This window comes from Ciconia boyciana, chromosome 5 (genome assembly GCF_034638445.1).
Source record: "Ciconia boyciana chromosome 5, ASM3463844v1, whole genome shotgun sequence".
Taxonomy (NCBI): Eukaryota; Metazoa; Chordata; class Aves; order Ciconiiformes; family Ciconiidae; genus Ciconia; species Ciconia boyciana.
The window spans coordinates 25,353,762-25,361,495 of record NC_132938.1 but is presented as its reverse complement, the minus strand read 5'-3'; the positions used below and the strand labels follow the sequence as shown (position 1 = coordinate 25,361,495).

At 42.8% G+C, this 7,734-nt stretch overlaps 1 protein-coding gene across 8 annotated transcripts in view; it reads left to right on the top strand.

The window, feature by feature from the left end:
• The window catches only part of ARAP2 (ArfGAP with RhoGAP domain, ankyrin repeat and PH domain 2), a 141,263-nt gene continuing 133,529 nt past the window's right edge, over window positions 1–7,734 (top strand). For 3 of the 8 annotated variants that reach the window (XR_012042536.1, XM_072861830.1, XM_072861824.1), the window contains exon 1: window positions 230–371. The gene's annotated coding sequence lies outside the window, so the exon portion shown is untranslated. Of the gene's footprint in view, window positions 77–229; window positions 372–1,550; window positions 1,606–6,656; window positions 6,780–7,734 lie in introns of those variants that run through there. The other 5 variants (XM_072861826.1, XM_072861825.1, XM_072861827.1 and 2 more) reach the window with 5 other exon arrangements.

Genomic DNA, 7,734 nt, shown 5'->3' with positions numbered 1-7,734 from the left:
CCCGCCCCGGCGGCCCACGCGCGGAGCGGCGGCGCGGAGGGGCGCGGAGCGGCAGGCGCTGCCCGCCCGCGCCCAGGTGCGGCCGCCTCTTGCGGGAGGGAGGGAAGGAAGGAGGGAGCCAGGCAGGCAGGCAGGCAGGCAGGCTGGCAGGCAGGGAGCTCCGCGCCGCGGGCGCGGCTTGCCAGGGAGCAGCGCGGGGGTGGGGTGGGGTGGGGTGTGGAGGCAGGAAGGAAGGAAAGAAAGAAAGAGAAAGAAAGAAAGAAGGCGAGCGACCGAGCGGAGAGATAAAAGAAAGCTGAACCAATCTAAAGTCCTGCTCTTCCTTCCCCCTGCCCCTCTCTCTCCCCTTCCCCCGCTGCCTTTTGCCAGAGGTAAGCCAGCTTCCGCGGCGTGCGGAGTTTGCGAGGCGGAGGGCAAGGACTGCCCGCCTGCTGCCCTGTGCGCGGCGCGGCGGCCTGTGCGGGCGGCTCCCCGGGCCGGGCCGGGCCGGGCCGGGCCGCGCCGCTGCTGTCACGGAGCTTCTCCGTGGGCCGCTGCTGGAGGTCCCGGTCCCGCCGGCAGCGCAGCGGCCAGCGAAAACAGCATTGCTGGAGAGTGACTTTAAAGTTACCGGCGAGTTCAGGGGCGAGGCTGAATGGTTTGGTACAGGGCACGTCTCAGATGAGCGCCAGATACCAAAGTTGGACTCTGACAAGAAATGGCTCGTAGGCAGGTGGAAAATAAGGCGTGTATTTTTTTTCCTCCTGTTTTCTTTCTGGTTTAAATTATTTTAACGGTCTGTATGTAAATGCATACTAAGGAACAGCTTTTTATTATTGTGTATTTTTTTACTCTATGAGTTGTTTTTGTGAAGTTAGATACGAACAGACTTCTTGTTAGCTGCCAGTATATTTCGGGAAATTTTATCAGAAAATGCATGAAGAGTGGCACTTTCTCGAAGTGGCACTTTGAGAAAGTCGAAGAGCCACGAGGGTGTCCTAGATAGAAAAAACACAGTGAGTGATACAGCACCCAAGTGTTGCCACAGCAACTTGCTGAAGTGTACTCAGCCAATTCCACCTTTAGTTTGCTTATTCATGCCATGCAGTTCCTTACTCTGGAGACTGACTGTGAGTTGTTCCACTGGAATTTCTTGCAGTAGGAGGTTTGACTCCAAGGTAGCGAAGGTGGCTGAACTTTTCTCTGGAAGAGAACTGTTCTGAAATAAGAAAAAAAAACAACCCCCAAACAAACAAAGAAACATTTTGACAGAGGATGTTCTTAAAGGTATTTCGTAATTATCCACTACGTTGAACTAAACTTGCTGACTTCCTTGCATTTGGAAGGGGAACAGTTCTGTCAGAATTGTTGCAATCAGTTATTCTTGCGCTGAGTTGACCCAAATGCTAATTTGTTAAGTAACCACTTTAAAAAGGTCATTTGAGAGTTGTTGTTTTTTTCTTTTTTGAGCATGTAGTCAGTATGCTGATTGCATTATGTAGATTTTTGGAAAGATCTTTAAAGATCTACGGCATTTTCTAGGCCTGTTAATCTTGTCAGTTTGTATATAGTTAAGTACAACGGGAAGAGGAAATTCACTACTGGCAGATTTCATTCTGCTCCATGGTAAGTTCTGTTGTAGTGTTGTTTTGTTTTGGGTTTTTTACCAGTTTGTTTGGATCTTAATCTAGTATGTGGTTTAGCAGAAGCTGGGAGCAAGCCTGAACTTGCTTGTATTTGCTGAACTGATTGCTTAAAGTGTGATTATCTTGCCACGCACTTCTAAAGGTTTGACACTTTCTTCAGGCTAGTATCTGTAGTGATCTTAAAAAGCGAAAAAAAGAGTCTCACTACTGCGTTTCGGTATTCACTTGATCCTGCTGTTCACACGTTTCATTATTAAAACTTGGATTGCTTGCTTGCTTCAACATAGATTCGCCTATCTATCTTCTAATCAGTGTTGTCTTGAAGACTTTTCAACTTGAAAATAATAGAATGGAAGAATCATAGAATCAACTGATAGGACTTTTCAGAATGTTAGATGCAGGTACTTATCCTCAATGTGAGGAAAGGTCCTGAAAGTTGTGTATGTTTTTCTGTGCCAGTGTTGTCATTTTTCTTTGGTGCTATTTAGCTGTCACTTTTAGTAAAACAAAAAGAACTGTTATGCCACTCTGAGTTGTTATACGTCCTTGTCTAAGCCCCTTCCAAAAGATGGGAAAAGGAAGGATGTGAAAATCAGTTTGAAAAGAAGTGTGAGAAACATCATCTTCTATGGCAAAAGTTGGATGATCCCATATAAGGCTTGGGATGTGCAACACAAATTGCAATTCATCCCCTGCCAAAACATATTTTCTTGGAAGAAAAGCCCATATGGTTTCCCTTGTATTGTTTTTTTCCACATAGCAATTTAGATGTTTTACGCTTATTTCTATAAAATTGAATGGTCAAATGTCTTCCAAGAAGCTTGATTATTTTGTGTAACTGCTATAGCAGTTTCCTGGTTTTTAGTAACCATGTTGAATGATGACTTTTGTCTTGGTTACTCTATATTGGAGAATATGATAGTACAGCAAGAATCAGTTTTATTTAAGCAAGACCAAATTCCCCTAGATTTTTTTAAATTTTCTTTTTTGAGATTTATTTCTATCAAATACTGTGGGAAAAATCTATTTTGCTTTGCTGCTGAGAGAAAAAGTTTTGTTTTACAGGTTGTATGCAACTATGTGCGCTAATGTTGAAGACTATTAAACTTGTCATAGTGGTACAAATATGGATGTGAAAGTGAACATACACATATAAATGTGTATATATCATCTATATGCACTACATATCTAATGCTGTACCAACATTCTTTAGGGTTTGTTATGACTTTTTCCGCAATTAAAGCTATGGAGGAAATTAAATTCTTTTTAAAATTGATATTAATTACATTGAAATAGATTAATATATTGGATAAGGTGGTCCTTGAGTTCTGCTTTTCTTACCTCTTGAGATTAAGCCTTTACTAAGGATGAAACATTGTAGTGTAAGAAACCATTCAGTATTTATCTTCTAGCCTGCAATACAAACATTCACCAACGTGTGTGGATTTGTTTAGCTGTTTGTTACTTGACTCTTCATCTGAGTAGTCGAACCAAAACAGGTGTCAGTATAACCCTTCGCACAAAATGTGTGTGACTGTGAACTTAGTGGTATCTAACCAGCTGTATAGCTAGGCCAGAACTATAGTGCGTCTTTGTAAATCTTGATGGATGCATTGACAGCTTCTGCCGTAGATTACTACAGAAACAAAAAATGGCTTGGGCTTTAGCTTCTAGCAGTGCTGGCATTTTGTGGTCAAAATGTCTTCTCAGTGAGCAGTTCCTTCCTTTCTCAGTCTGCTACACGTTTTGTTTATAAAATACACTGCAAAAAGTAATGGTTCTTGCAAATTTGGTAATAAAGTTTGTTCTGTAATCCTCTGCTAGGTAATCCTCTGCATTGTTATGTGGTTTATACAGAGATGGGTTAGGATCCAAATAACTGATAATACATGGCTGTTTGAGTTCCTGAAGTAAAAACACTGGAGGTGTTCCAGAATAAGGTGTGGGCAAAGCATGTAGAAAAAACAGTATTTAGATACCGAAAAGAGTGTGTGTGGGTATAAATATATATGTTTATATAAAGATATATATTTATTCATAAATATATAACTAAAAGCTACTTTCCTAAGTGTCTTTTTTTGTTACTGCTGAAGGTGGAGGGATTGAGAGAATGGTACTGTCTGAAAATAAACACTAACACCTTAGGGAAAGAATACCCAAACACCACCATGAAACCCAGAACTGCCAAGGAAGGTGGAAGTGCCTGAGATAACCAATTGCAACTCAAACTTTAAAACACTTAGACTGATATGCTAACATTGCAGGGGTTTTATATATTTGAACATGTGGGGTCTTCTTTGTTCTCCCCCCCCCCCCCCCCCCCCAAAGGTACATGAAAGACTATTCTCTGGCACAGACGGTGCCTGCCTGATACTTTTTGCCCACTTCAGTAATTCCTGTACTAATTATTTCTCATTCTGTACTCAGAATATATTTTCACCTTCTTAGAAGACTATGTGTTTATAGTTATTTTTTTCAGGGTTTAGACGTGGGTGGAGGCTATACTGTTGAATTTTATCTTATATGGCTAGAGGCTTATGTGAAAAGCTCGAGGAAGTGCTGTTGCCTTTTTCAAAGGAATTTTTAAAGGAATGATGAGTGTTTATGTAAGTATGCAAGTTGGAAAAGGACAAAGTTAAATCTCAAAGCTGATTGTTAATCAGTTTAGCTCAATCCAAGGTTTTTTGAATTTAAATGACTTGGGAATCGTTTAGTGAGGGTTAGCTCCCTAACAAACTTCATCTCTCTCTCGAGGTTGATATTTGATTGGCCTATAGGTTCTCTCTCTAAAAAGTTTTAACTGTATGAATTTCATATTCAAGATAATAAGTCACTTCTCAGACTTGTGGACAGTGGTCAAAGCCGATAAAAATATTGCCCCCAAAATGAAATTGAAGAGATTAGCTAGCAAGAATCCAAAGACTTATTTTAAATAATGGAACATTTATAGTAAGTGTGCTGTGTTGATTTTTACATCTTACAGAAAAATGTAGGTTTGTTCATCATCTTTTTTTCCTCTTATTATGTCACACAAATATATATGTGGTGTAAGTATGAAGAGGTTTGTTTTTTCCCTATTTTTGATTACCACTTTTTGTAAATAAAGATATTTACAAAATTTTGCAAGAAAAGACTTCTAGTGATTGAGTTGGTTATTTAATCATTTATTTCATAATAAAGTCCAGTCACCAATAGCAGTGATAACAGTTGTGCTCCATTTGGTACATGATTTTAAATTTATATTTATTTGTATGTGGCTTAGGGGAATGAGGAAGGGCATAAAGATTTATTTATGACTGCTTTTCTGAATAACAGCTATTCAAAATACATTGGGGAAATCTTACAGGAAGAGGTTTCATCTTTTATTGGAGGAATTGATACAGTACAAAAGTAGGCAATCCTTTAAGCTTCAATTCTAGATCATAAGTTGTGCCCTTTTTGTCAGGAAATATTTTGAAGAATAAGGTATCAATACCTACTACCATGGATATATTCTGGGCACATGATTTCTCTTCTTTCTAATTGCTACTTAAGTCTTATGCTGTTCTGCTGAAGCTGTTCTTTCTTTTCCAGGCTGCTTAAGACTAGTACCTGCATGCCAGGACAGCTGCTACAGTCAGCAGGTTTCCCTAAGGCCAAATTACTCTTTATACAGGAAGAGGGAGGTGAAAAAACCTATTGACTGATGCTGATCTTGAACTTTCTTTAAAGAGGTGTGATTTCAGGCTGTCTCAAACACCTTTAGAATGGTAGCTTCTCTGTCTGCTTTGGATTTTGTAAATGGTGAATTTGGATATGTCCGTGAAAGAAAGAAGAACTCAAACAGGTGGAATTGGGAGAGTGCAAGAGCTGAGTTGGAAAATACTGAGGAAAAACTGTTGTGGGCACTTGAGATACCAAATGTCCCTAGTGTGGAGGACAGAACTTGTCTATGTGGTTATGCCTTTGCTACTGTTTGTGGCCAAGGGACAACTGCTTCCTTGACAGAGTTGAAAAGCTAGTAGTTACCTGTTTCCTGTTTTCCCTCGTGACGGTTCTTTGAAGGGCCTGATCTGCAAGATGTGTTTTGATCTCCTCCATAGCTTTCTTACTGTAGTTATTTAAACAATTAAGGCACTCCCCCCTCCCTCCCCTGCTCAGAAGTGATCCTACCTTTGTAAACTATTTTATTGCTTATGGTACTTGTTCGTAAAGGCTTGAATCCACAGTTCACATAGAATGCTCTAGCCAGTCAGTGGGAAAAAGGAAAAAACTTTTTCCCATGGAAAATGTGAGGAGGGTAAGGAACCTGAAAGGAGGTTGTAGAGAGGTGGGGGTTGGTCTCTTCTCCCAGGTAACAAGTGATAGGATGAGAGGAAATGGCCTCAAGTTGCGCCAGGGGAGGTTTAGACTGGATATTAGGAAATGTTACTTCACTGAAAGGGTTATCCAGCATTGGAACAGGCTGCCCAGGGAAGTGGTTGAGTCACCACCCCTGGAGGTATTTAAAAGATGTTTGGATGAGGTGCTTAGGGACATGGTGTAGTGGTGGTCTTGGTAGTGTTAGGTTTACGGTTGGACTCAATGATCTTAAAGGTCTTTTCCAACCTATACGATTCTGTGATTTTGTGATTCTGTGCTAAAAAGAGTTTAAGGCTCAGGAGACCATAGAATCATAGAATGCTTTGGATTGGAAGCAGGTCATCTAGTCCAACCCCCCTGCAAGAGCAGGGACATCTTTAACAAGATCAGGTTGCTCAGAGCCCCATCCAACCTGACCTTGAATGTTTCCAGGGATGGGGCCTCCACTACCTCTCGGGGCAACCTGTTCCAGTGCCTCACCACCCTCATTGTAAGAAATTTCTTTCTTAAATCCAGTCTAAACCTGCCCTCCCTTAGTTTAAAACCATTGCTCCTTGTCCTGTCACAACAGGCCTTGCTAGAAAGTTTGTCCCTGTCTTTCCTATAGGCCCCCTTTAAGTACTGGAAGGCTGCTATAAGTTCTGCCCGCAGCCTTCTCTTCTCCAGGCTGAACAACCCCAACTCTCTCAGCTTTTCTTCATAGGAGACGTGTTCCAGCCCTCGGATCATTTCTGTGGCCCTCCTCTGGACCCGCTCCAACAGCTCCATGTCCTTCTTCTGCTGAGGGCTCCAGAGCTGGATGCAGTACTCCAAGTGAGGTCTCACCAGAGCAGAGTAGAGGGGCAGAATCACCTCCCTCAACCTGCTGGCCATGCTTCTTCTGATGCAGCCCAGGATACGGTTGGCTTTCTGGGCTGCGAGCGGACGTTGTTGGCTCATGTCCAGCTTTTCCTCCATCAGTACCCCCAAGTCCTTTTCCGCAGGGCTGCTCTCGATCACATCATCCCCCAGCCTGTATTGAAACTGAGGATTGCCCTGACCCCAGTGCAGGATGGGGGTGGCCAAGATGCACTTGGCCTTGTTGAACCTCATGAGGTTCACACAGGCTCACTTCTCCAGCTTGTCCAGGTCCCTCTGGATGACATCCCGTCCTTCTGGCGTGTTGACTTCACCACTCAGCTTGGTGTCATCTGCAAACTTGCTGAGGGTGCACTCAATCTCACTGTCAATGTCATTGATGAAAATACTGAACAGCACTGGTCCCAGTATGGACCCCGGAGAGACACCACTCGTCACTGATCTCCATCTGGACATTGGGCCATTGACCGCTGCCCTCTGGATGCGACCGTTCAACCAATTCCTTATTCACTGAACAGTCCACCCATCAAATCCATATCTCTCCAATTTAGAGAGGAGGATGTTGTGGGGGACCGTGTCAAAGGCTTTACAGAAGTCCAGATAGATGACATCCATTCCTTCTCCCTTGTCCACTGATGTGGTAACTCCCTTGTAGAAAGCCACTAGGTTGGTCAGGCAGGACTTGCCCTTGGTAAAGCCATGTTGGTTGTCTCAAATCATCTCCCTGTCCTCCATGTGCTCTAGCATAGCTTCTAGGAGGATCTGTTCCATGATCTTCCCAGGCACAGAGGTGAGGCTGACAGGTCGGTAGAGATAAGGGAGTAGAAGCCCTACGCTGTAGTTAGTTGGTGCTAGCGTGGGAATAGGAAAGCTTTGGGTTCCAGCTCTGGTCTTAGATCACTTTTTCTCC